The sequence below is a fragment of the Mus caroli genome, unplaced genomic scaffold (assembly GCF_978045245.1).
Source record: "Mus caroli unplaced genomic scaffold, Mus_caroli_1 scaffold_4, whole genome shotgun sequence".
Lineage (NCBI taxonomy): Eukaryota > Metazoa > Chordata > Mammalia > Rodentia > Muridae > Mus > Mus caroli.
The window spans coordinates 26,819,451-26,828,879 of NW_028227259.1; the positions used below are offsets into that span (position 1 = coordinate 26,819,451).

At 45.7% G+C, this 9,429-nt stretch overlaps 1 pseudogene; it reads left to right on the forward strand.

The window, feature by feature from the left end:
• The first annotated feature begins 202 nt into the window (after positions 1-202).
• Positions 203-4,572, forward strand: LOC147005069 (chromatin remodeling regulator CECR2-like; annotated as a pseudogene).
• The last annotated feature ends 4,857 nt before the right edge of the window (positions 4,573-9,429 follow it).

A 9,429-nucleotide genomic window follows, 5' to 3' on the forward strand; every position in this document is an offset into this window, starting at 1 on the left:
GGGCAAGCATGCGGCTGCTTGAGCGAGTTTGCAAGCTACTCCCCCAGTGCACTACCCCTGTCCTGGCCCGCCTCTGCTTGAGCTCTTGCTAAGCTGAGGGAGCTGCCATTTGCTGAGTGAGAGACCCTGCCCCATGGCCAGAGTTGGAGCTAGCAAGCAAGATTGAAGCAAGCAAGAGTGAGTGAGTAATCACAGCAGGGAGATGTGCCCAGAGGAAGGCTGCATGGCCATGCTGGGCATGCTCTGCTCCTGGTGGGAAGTCCCAGCCATCGCACAATTCTGCTTGTTCTTTCACAAGGCATTATGCCTGCTCAACTTCGAGATCGAGGAGTTAGAGGCAGCTCTTCACAGAGATGACTTGGTATTTATCAGTGATCTGATTGCCTGCCTGCTTCAAGGCTGCTATTAGCGAAGAGGTATCACGTCTCAGACATTCCACAGCTACTTGGAAGATATTGTTAACTAAGGTTGTGAGCTTGAAGAAGGAAAGCCCAATCCTCTGAGAGATCCCAGTTTTCAAACCTTCCTCTGCGTACATGAGTAGAGATCCTGCATCTCCTCTGTGATTACCCGATTGTTGCAGATGATGTCTTTGATCTTCTCAAGGGTCTGGATGCAGACAGTCTCCGAGATGAACCTCTAGGTGAAGACAATTCAGGTGCACTGTACTGGTACTTCTATGGGACACAAATGTACAAAGAAGACTTAGTACATGGAAGGTCCAATGGAGAACTCTCCTTGAGCAGGGAAAGTGAAAGGCAAAAAAAAAAAAAAAAAAAAAAAATGTCTCAAATGTTCCTGGAAAATCAGACAAAAGAAGAGGAACGCCTGCAAAACGAAAAAAAACTACAGGAGGAGATTATATCCAGTGAAAAGCAGGAAGAAAACTCCTTGACATCTGACCTACACAAAAGAAATGGATCCGGAGGGGCAGGCCAAGGTACTTGGTGGATCCTGTGTCTAACAGAAGAATGGAGACAGGTTACTGAGAGCTTCCTGAGAGCCGACCTCTCTCCAAGAGCAGCAACTCTACAAGCTCCTTAGCAGGACTTCCTGCCTGAAATCTGCAACATGATTGCTCACAAGGGAAATCGTCCACAGGGCACAAAGCCAGAGCTGCAACACAGGTTTATATCTGTCCACCTGCCCATCCAATTCATCAAGTTAGAGGAAACTCCCATGCTCACCAAGATAGAAAAACAGAAGCACAGGTGGGAGGAGGAGGAACGACCGATCTTTCTTGCAGTGCAGAAGAAGGAGCAAGATCAGATGTTAAAGGAGGAGAGAATGCAGGAAAAGGAGGAAAAAGATCAAGGCAGTGGAAGTCTGGGCTAAGAGGAGAAAGCTCAGGGAAGAATGAGCATGGCTATTGGCTAAAGGCAAGGAGCTACCCCCAGAACTTTCCCATTTGGATCTGAATTCTCCTATGAGGGAATGGAAGAAGACCAAGGACCTCTTTGAATTGGATGATGATTTCACAGCCATGTAAAAGTTCTAGATGTGGCGAAGGCTCACAAGGATTCCTGGCCCTTCTTGGAACCTGTGGAATAATCTTATGCCCCCAACTATTACCAGATTATTAAGACCCCATGGATATTTCAAACATGGAGAAGAAATTAAATGGAGGTTCATAGTTTACCAAGGAGCAATTTGTAAATGTCACGAAGACCATGTTAAAAAATTGCCGAAAATACAATGGTGACAGTAATGAATATACCAAGATGTCTGACAATTTAGAGCAGTGTTTCCATCGGGCCATGACAAAACACTTTCCTGGTGAAGATGGAGACACAGATGAAGAATTTTGGATCAAAGAGGATGAAAAATGCTAAAAAAGAAGGAGTCAGTCTGGTAGAAATAGTGGAAGCCATGTTTGGACTCTCTCAAGAAACACAGAAGTGTACAGCAGGAAACAGCCACCAGTAAAGAATGGGGGAAAATCATTGCCCGCAGCACACTGAGCTGCCTCCTCAGGGGACAATCAGAGCAGCAGTTCCATACAACTCCCTTTAGAGGTCGGCACATCAAATGGCCAAGGCTTTTCTTGCCCCCTGCATTGTGGTAGGGTGCCTAGCCACGCATCCCTTTTAAACCAGATGAAGCCAGCAGCACCAGGAATGTTTGGCTCTCTTCAAGGATCAGAATCCATCAACTTACATGGCTCCTCTCGAATTCCAGAGGTGCCCCCAGAGGAGCCCTTGCAACACCCAACCTTTGCTATACAGTCTCCAGCTGGAATTAGCAACCATTGGCGATCCCTGCTCAGTGCTTCAGACCTTTCCAATATGGTGTCACATGTCCCATCCTTACATCTTGGGCAGATGAATTGTCCCAGTCAAGTTGGAAACATGTATCCACCAGCTCCATTCCAGGCAGGATTTATTCCTTCTAGGCATGGTGGGACTCCAACCCGATCCCAGACTTTCCTGAAAGGTCTGAAATTCCTCCCGGTCATATTTATCATTCATACAAGTATCTAAATCGAGGACACCCTGCTGTTTGGAATGGGAACCATGGTCCTGTAAACCCTGGATCTTTGGGGCCAGTTGAGAAGCCCCACCTGGGTCCAGGACCCTCTCACCACCCTCATACCATTGGTCATGTGATGGATGGCCGAGTGATGAGACAACCTATCCCACCAAATCAGTGGACTAAATAGTCAAGCTTTCTACCTCATGGTGTTCCTTCCTCAGGGTATATGCAGCCACCCTGTAAGTCTGATGGACATGGTTTGCAGACACCTCCAACTCCAGCACCAAGTCCTGGATTCAGAGGGCCCTCCCAGATGCCCCGGGGGGCACAAGTAGGGGAATCCATGATGGACAGCCCTGAAATGATTGCCATGAAGCAGCTCCCCTCCGGAGTCTTTCCCCCAGGTATGCCTTACCACCCCCCTCTAGCGCACTCCTCCCCAATAACTGGTCCCTCTCCAAAGGTAGCTCATTCGTCATCAGTATGTGTGTCAGAGCCCTAGAATGCATTGGACAACCCTGGGAGTACACAGGAGATGACTGAAACACAAGAGCCTGAGGAAGACCCAGAGCCTTTGCCTGGACATGAAGAGAAAGCAGCAAGCATTTGTTCTTCAGAGGGGGTATACCTCAAACAACTACTTCACCCTGCACCTCCCTTGCAAGCCAGCGGTACCAGGCAAAGCTCACCACAAGAAAGGGAAACAGAGGACCTCCGACTCAATAGTGATGCTTCCGACTCTGCAGACACTTCTAACACATCAAAGAACAAGAACACCTGGCCTTTGGACAATAGCTACAGCAGCCCAGCTGTGCAACGCTGTTTGAGAGTCTTCTCCATAGTGGCAGAGATGGGGAATCTACCTGAAAATGAGGTCCTTGGTGAAGCATCTCCCTGTAGTTCAGAGGGGAAGGGCCTTGATGGTAGTGATCCAGAAAAGCCAATCTGCCCCAGGGGTAAAACATTGCAAGAAGCCATGCTATGCATAGGACCGAATGCTACTACATCTCTTTGCACAGATCCCGGTTGGATGGCAGGCAAGGTGAACCAGTTTTCTCCCTTAAACATGCCTGGCATAGAATACTCTAACTCAGCTACACAGTACTCTATGAGTCCAAGTTTGCAAGGCTTGGGCTCTATGATGGGAGGAAAGTCCTCAGGATCACAGCCTCAGTCCTTTCCTCCCAGGGGGTTCCAGGATAATGGTCCCCAACCTGGACTCTTTCCTAGGTACCATCCTCAGCAAGGAATGAGATATACCTACCAGCCTTCTTCTCTGCCCTCCTACCACCCCTATCAGAGGACTCCTCATTATACATGTCCACAGGGCTTTTCTGATTGGCAGAGATCTCTCCCTTCCCAGAGAAGCCCAAGTGGACCCCCAGGGAGTCACCCTCCATGCTCCCTCTTCCCAGAGAAGAATGTCCTGTCTAGTCTGCAAGGTTGTGAGTCACTAAATTCTGCCTTAACTCCTCCAACTCAAATGGATGCAGTGACTGCTAAGGTTGTTCCTCCTGATGGACACAATTCTGGTCCAGAAGAAGAAAAGATTGATGAATCTGTGGAGAGGCCAGAGAGTCCCCAAATATTCTAGATCTCGACAACCATGGTGCAGCTCCCAAGTGGCAGAACTCACTGTCAACCAGTGTCTATCTTTATGGAACTCCACCACCATCTCTGAGTTCAGGAATGACTTTTGGTTCATCTGCTTTCCCACCCCACAGTGTGATGCTGCAGACAGGGTCTCCATACACTCCTCAGTGATCAGCCAGTCATTTTCACCCCAGGGCATACCCATCCTCTGTGCCTGCCCATCCACATCCCCACCCAGTAGCCACCCAACCCAATGGCCTCTCTCCAGAGCGTTCCCTCAACTTCTGTCACAAAGAGGGCCTAGGTCACTTTCAGGCTTCGATGATGGAGTAGACTGGCACTTGAAGCAGATTAAGAGGCACATTTCAAGAAGTACACAGACCAACGGGATTGCAAATTCATCCAGTCCAGTCACAGTCCTTATTCCAAAAGACCTGGGCGCCTGTGGAGTCACCAGAACAGTTGCTGACTCGTAAAATCCCAATACTTCCTTTGGATCAGAGCTAGTCTAGGGAGGACCTAAGCCCTAAGGAAATGGACGGCTGCTTGTGGAGACCATAAGTCAGGCCTGGCGGATTTGGAGGAATGAATGCTGTACATCTCTGTCCTGTCTTCCGGTTACACCTCTTCACTGTAAATCAAGCCTTCCTCAGAGCTGAACAGTATAAGCCTTAGGGTCACACTCTTTAGATGAATGGCTGGCCTGTAGCTGGGATCATCTGCACAGCTGACAAACTTACCCACAGCAATATACCTGGAGTTCTTGCTGGCTTCTCCAAATCCCAAGACTCTTGTCCAGGGAAAATCAATTTAAACTTGGGTGGAGTGTACATGTAATGCTGGAGTGGTGCCTTTAAACTTTCATGAGCAGCTAATCTCAGGTATATATTTGGTGAAGGGACTACTTTAGTATTAATGTTTTTGGAGCTGGTCCAGTTTACAGAAGTTTCATGTTGCCAAATTAAAATTATTATTTTTTTTGTGGTGACTGTATTGTATATATAGTGGGATAGTCAGGTGGGTACATGGAGGAGTTGGGAGTCCTTCCCAGATACGGCCAGCATAGTGTACTGGAAGATTCTCTGTCTTTATACAGTCAGGTCTCACTGAATGCCTGAGGAACTTGGAGAAGAGACCCTGAAGACTGCAGCTTATATATGACACTTAACTTGTTTCCTCTGCAGCTGGCCTTGGAGACAACATGTCCGCCTCAGCATTCATTTCACAGTTGATGGACGGTGCTGTCATGGGGCTTTACTGGGTGTTGCAGCCATAGGACAGGCTGCTCTCACTCTGGTGGCCTAAGTTCTGGACTTGGGAAAGCATGTCCCTTCCTGCTTTCCACCAGCTCTACCAGATAGTTGTAAGCCAGGAATTTGGACTCTAGAGTGTTTTACTTATTAGAAGATAAAGTGGCTTCTTCATGGGCCTGGCAGGCCTGTGATCTAGAAGGCATCAAACAACGCTTTCTAGCACAAATCACATTTTGTGAAAGTGACTACTCAGGTTTGTTATGTATGTTAGTCTAAAGAAAAAAATTGCACAGGTTTGAAAAAAAAAGACAGAAGTTGGTACCAGGGAATGGGGCATTGCTGGGATAGGCCTGACCATGCTTTCATTTGAAAGACTGTGGATTTGGTGACTTTGGATTTGGAACACAGAGGAATGCTTTAAAAGTGGCTTAATGGGTCATCCTAGTAGGAATATGGAAGACTTTGTTGATGGGAGTAATTTGAACTTTGTTGACCTGGCCCAAGAGATTTCAAAGGAGAAGAATTTCAGAATGTGGCAGAAAGACTGTTTTGTGGTATTTTGGTGAAGAATGTGGCTACTTTTTGCCCTAGACTGAAAAGTCTGCCTGAGACTAAGGGGAAGAGCCTCAGATTAATTGCATTGACAAGGGAAGTTTCAAAAAAAGCCCAGAGGAGACTTTGTTCTCTGGTTAAGTCTTAGGAAGACAAATTTGAACAAGCATAGCAAGCTTTGAAAGGAAAAATATAAAATACATGGTTTGAGTATTAAAGGGTTAACAGGAAGTGAAATGGAGCAGAATCCTGTGTTCTATGAGATAACAGATTAAGGGAGTGGGACCTTGTGGTAAGACTCTACCCAGCTAAATTTAAATTCAGGCCTGGTGGTGCATACCTTTAATCCCAGGAGGCAGGCATATTGATCTATGCTGGTCAAAGTCCATCTACAGGGCAAGAACCAGGATAGCCAGGCTTAGGCAGGGAAGTATTTGGAAAACAAAGGCAGTGATAATGTAATATTACAAGGGGTTGATGTTCTAGTTCCTCTAAGCAGCAGAACTTGGCACCTTCAGCCATGTGGCTCTGGCTCTAGTTAGGAATGGAAGGAACTACGAGGACAATTGATGCTGGTTAGTTGGAGCTAAGAAATTAGCAATGATTAAGAAGAGACCAGCATCACTGAGGTAAAATTTGGGAATTGTTTTATGGGAGCACAAAGATGCTATGTTCTGGAGACAGTCCAGGTTGTACTTCATGTGCCTTCTTGACTTGGTAATATGGAAGTGTCACCCAGGTTGCACTGGTTTTGAAGGCATGAGGTATCATGAAGAACAGCTGAGGCTTGGCATTGTGAGAGATCATGGAACACCACTGGAGAAGGTGTAGCCTCAGCTGTAGTTGATGGCCCAGGACTGAGGGTGTCATGAAAAGGATTTGAGGCTTGGCACCATGAAGAGAGCCTATGAGAGGCTATTGGTGAAGCCTAGTTGGAGTGCAACAACCTTGTATATTGGATTTGTCAGTAACATGAGATGATCACCAAGAACAGCAGCTGTAGTGGAGTGGATCAACCTGAGCTTAGAGTGCTATTGAGGGCAGAGGTGGAGAAGTGATGCCAGCCCTTAAGAGGAGCCAAAAAGATCAAGTGGAATCCCAGACACTGCAACAAGCAGCTGTAACATTGAACTTACCTTGAAGACTCAAAGATGTTAAAGATGCCAGAGCCATGAAATACATGCTAAGGAAAGCTGCTAACAGGGAGTTGAACCAACCCAGGTTAACACAGTTTGTTGCAGTCAACAAAGATGAAAAGGGAGTGGAGATCTGAAGACCACTTTGACATGATGGAGATGCAGAGTTTGGAGTTTACCCAGCTGGTTTCCCGTCTTTCTTTGGGGAATTAAATTTAAGTGATTGGATGAATCACAAAAGAGGCCTTGAACTCTGGACTTTTACTATTGTTGAGACAGCTATGGACTATGAGGATTTTAAAAGTTGAACTAAATGCATTTTGCATTATGTAATGTTTAAGTATGGCCCCCATAGACTCATGTGTTTGAACAAATCTATGGGGGCCAGGGATTGGAAATTGATAGTTTGTATATTCTTGCACTAGGGAGTGGCACCATTTGGAGGTGTGGGCTTTTGGAATAGGTGTGACCTGGTTCAGTAAGTTTGTCACTGTGGATGTGGGCTTAATACTCTCACCTTAGGTGCCTGGAAGTCAGTGTTCCATCTGCAGCCTTTGGATGAAGATGTAGAACTCTCAGCTCTGTTTGTGCCATGCTCCCACCTTGAAGATAATGGACTGAACCTCTGACCTACAATCCAGCGCCATTGAAATGTTGTTTTTATAAGACTTGCCTTGGTCATGGTGTCTGTTCACAGCAGTAAAACCCTAACGAAGAAACCAGTCATTTATGTAAAACAAAATGAAACAAAATCTTGACTCAGAGCAGGGTTATGCCGGCCATGTACACTGTTATGTTCTGTATGTTATGAGGTTTGTTAACCTTATAAATTTCCACATCTATATGTTTCATATAAGACCTTTCAAATTCAAGATCAATATGAACTGTTATGTTTAAATCAGCTTGAGTAAGGGCAGCATTTCTAGCCCCAGTTCATGAGCTCTTTATTATGTTTTCATGGAGCTGGCCCTAAGAAATATCTAGCATACAGTTTTCAGCTGTTGCCCTGGATGTTCAGTTATAGGGTGTGCATTCAATAAACCTTCCCTGTTTAACTGAATTCAGTGTTTCTGTGGTTTGTTTGTTGACCCTTGGACAGAAACACTTCCATTCAACAGCACATAGGACACTGAGCCAAGGTCAAAAATGGTGATATCTTGCCATGAATTATGTGAGAAGGGGGAAGGGGAATTTATCCCTTATGATAAGGATCAGGGATGGCTTGGTGTTTTTTAGGTTTCTATTTGCCATGTGAAACAGCTTCAAGAACCCATTTCTAATGTCCTTGGAATCATGTGTTTCCATGATGATGCACTCAGACATGCCTGGAAACTACCAGGATACTTGTCAGAGAGCTTGATTTCTATAAGGGAGGGAATATGGTTAATTTATACTGCAGGATATTTGGTCACATTGTAAACCCCAAGATTGTGTTAATTTCTGAAAGAAAAAAAGAATAAAAAACTTTTTATGGTGTAGCTCAGCCCTAGCACAGACCTGTAATCCAAGAGCTTTCTGTTCAGTGTACATTTTTGTCCTATGGCTCATCCCTATCTCACACATTTATTGCAAAGCAAAATAAAGTCAACACCACTTCCAGAAGTAGAGCAACCTACCAGTTGATAGGGAATGAATATAACTAAACAGAAGAATGGCCTTTTTTGGGGGTGGCGTGCAGGGGGATTGAGACAGGGTTTCTCTGTATAGCTCTAGCTGTCCTGGAACTTGTTCTGTAGGCCAGGCTGGCCTCAAACTCTGAAATCTGCCTCCCATGTGCTGGGATTAAAGGCATGTACCACTACTGTCTGGCCTCAGAAAGAAGTACTTTAAGTTGAAGGATATTTAAGACAGTGTGGACAGGGATAAAGAATGCTTTCCTACTGGGAGTTCATCAGGGTAGGAGGGTCAGCTAGGTGCTTTCCCTGACACTATGAGCTGGGTACTGAGTCTTCACTGGTAAAAATTAAATGCCTGGAATATGTGTGTGTTTTAAAAATGTATTTATTAATCATTCCATTGGATTATATCTCACATAATATGCCACTTCCTGGTTACTCTCCACTAACCCCTCAAACTACAATCTGCACTCTCAGCCTCCACTCTGCCTGGATGAGGATTCTCCTTCACACCCCGTCCCTTTCTTGCCCTACTGATTGAGAAACACACTACACTGGATCATCAAACCTCCACAGGACCAAGGGCCTCTCCTCCCATTGCTTTCAGCTAGGCCATTCTCTGCTACAATGTATCTGCAGTTATAGATCCCTGGTTATACACTCCTGGGTTTGTGGTCTAGTGTGGTAGGGGTCTGGCCTTTCCCTCTCCTGTAGTCTGAAGAACTCACACTCCATGGAGGATGGACAATAGGTATGGTACAAGGGTAGCCAGCTTGTGTGTATTACTTGATATGTTTTTTTAAAATA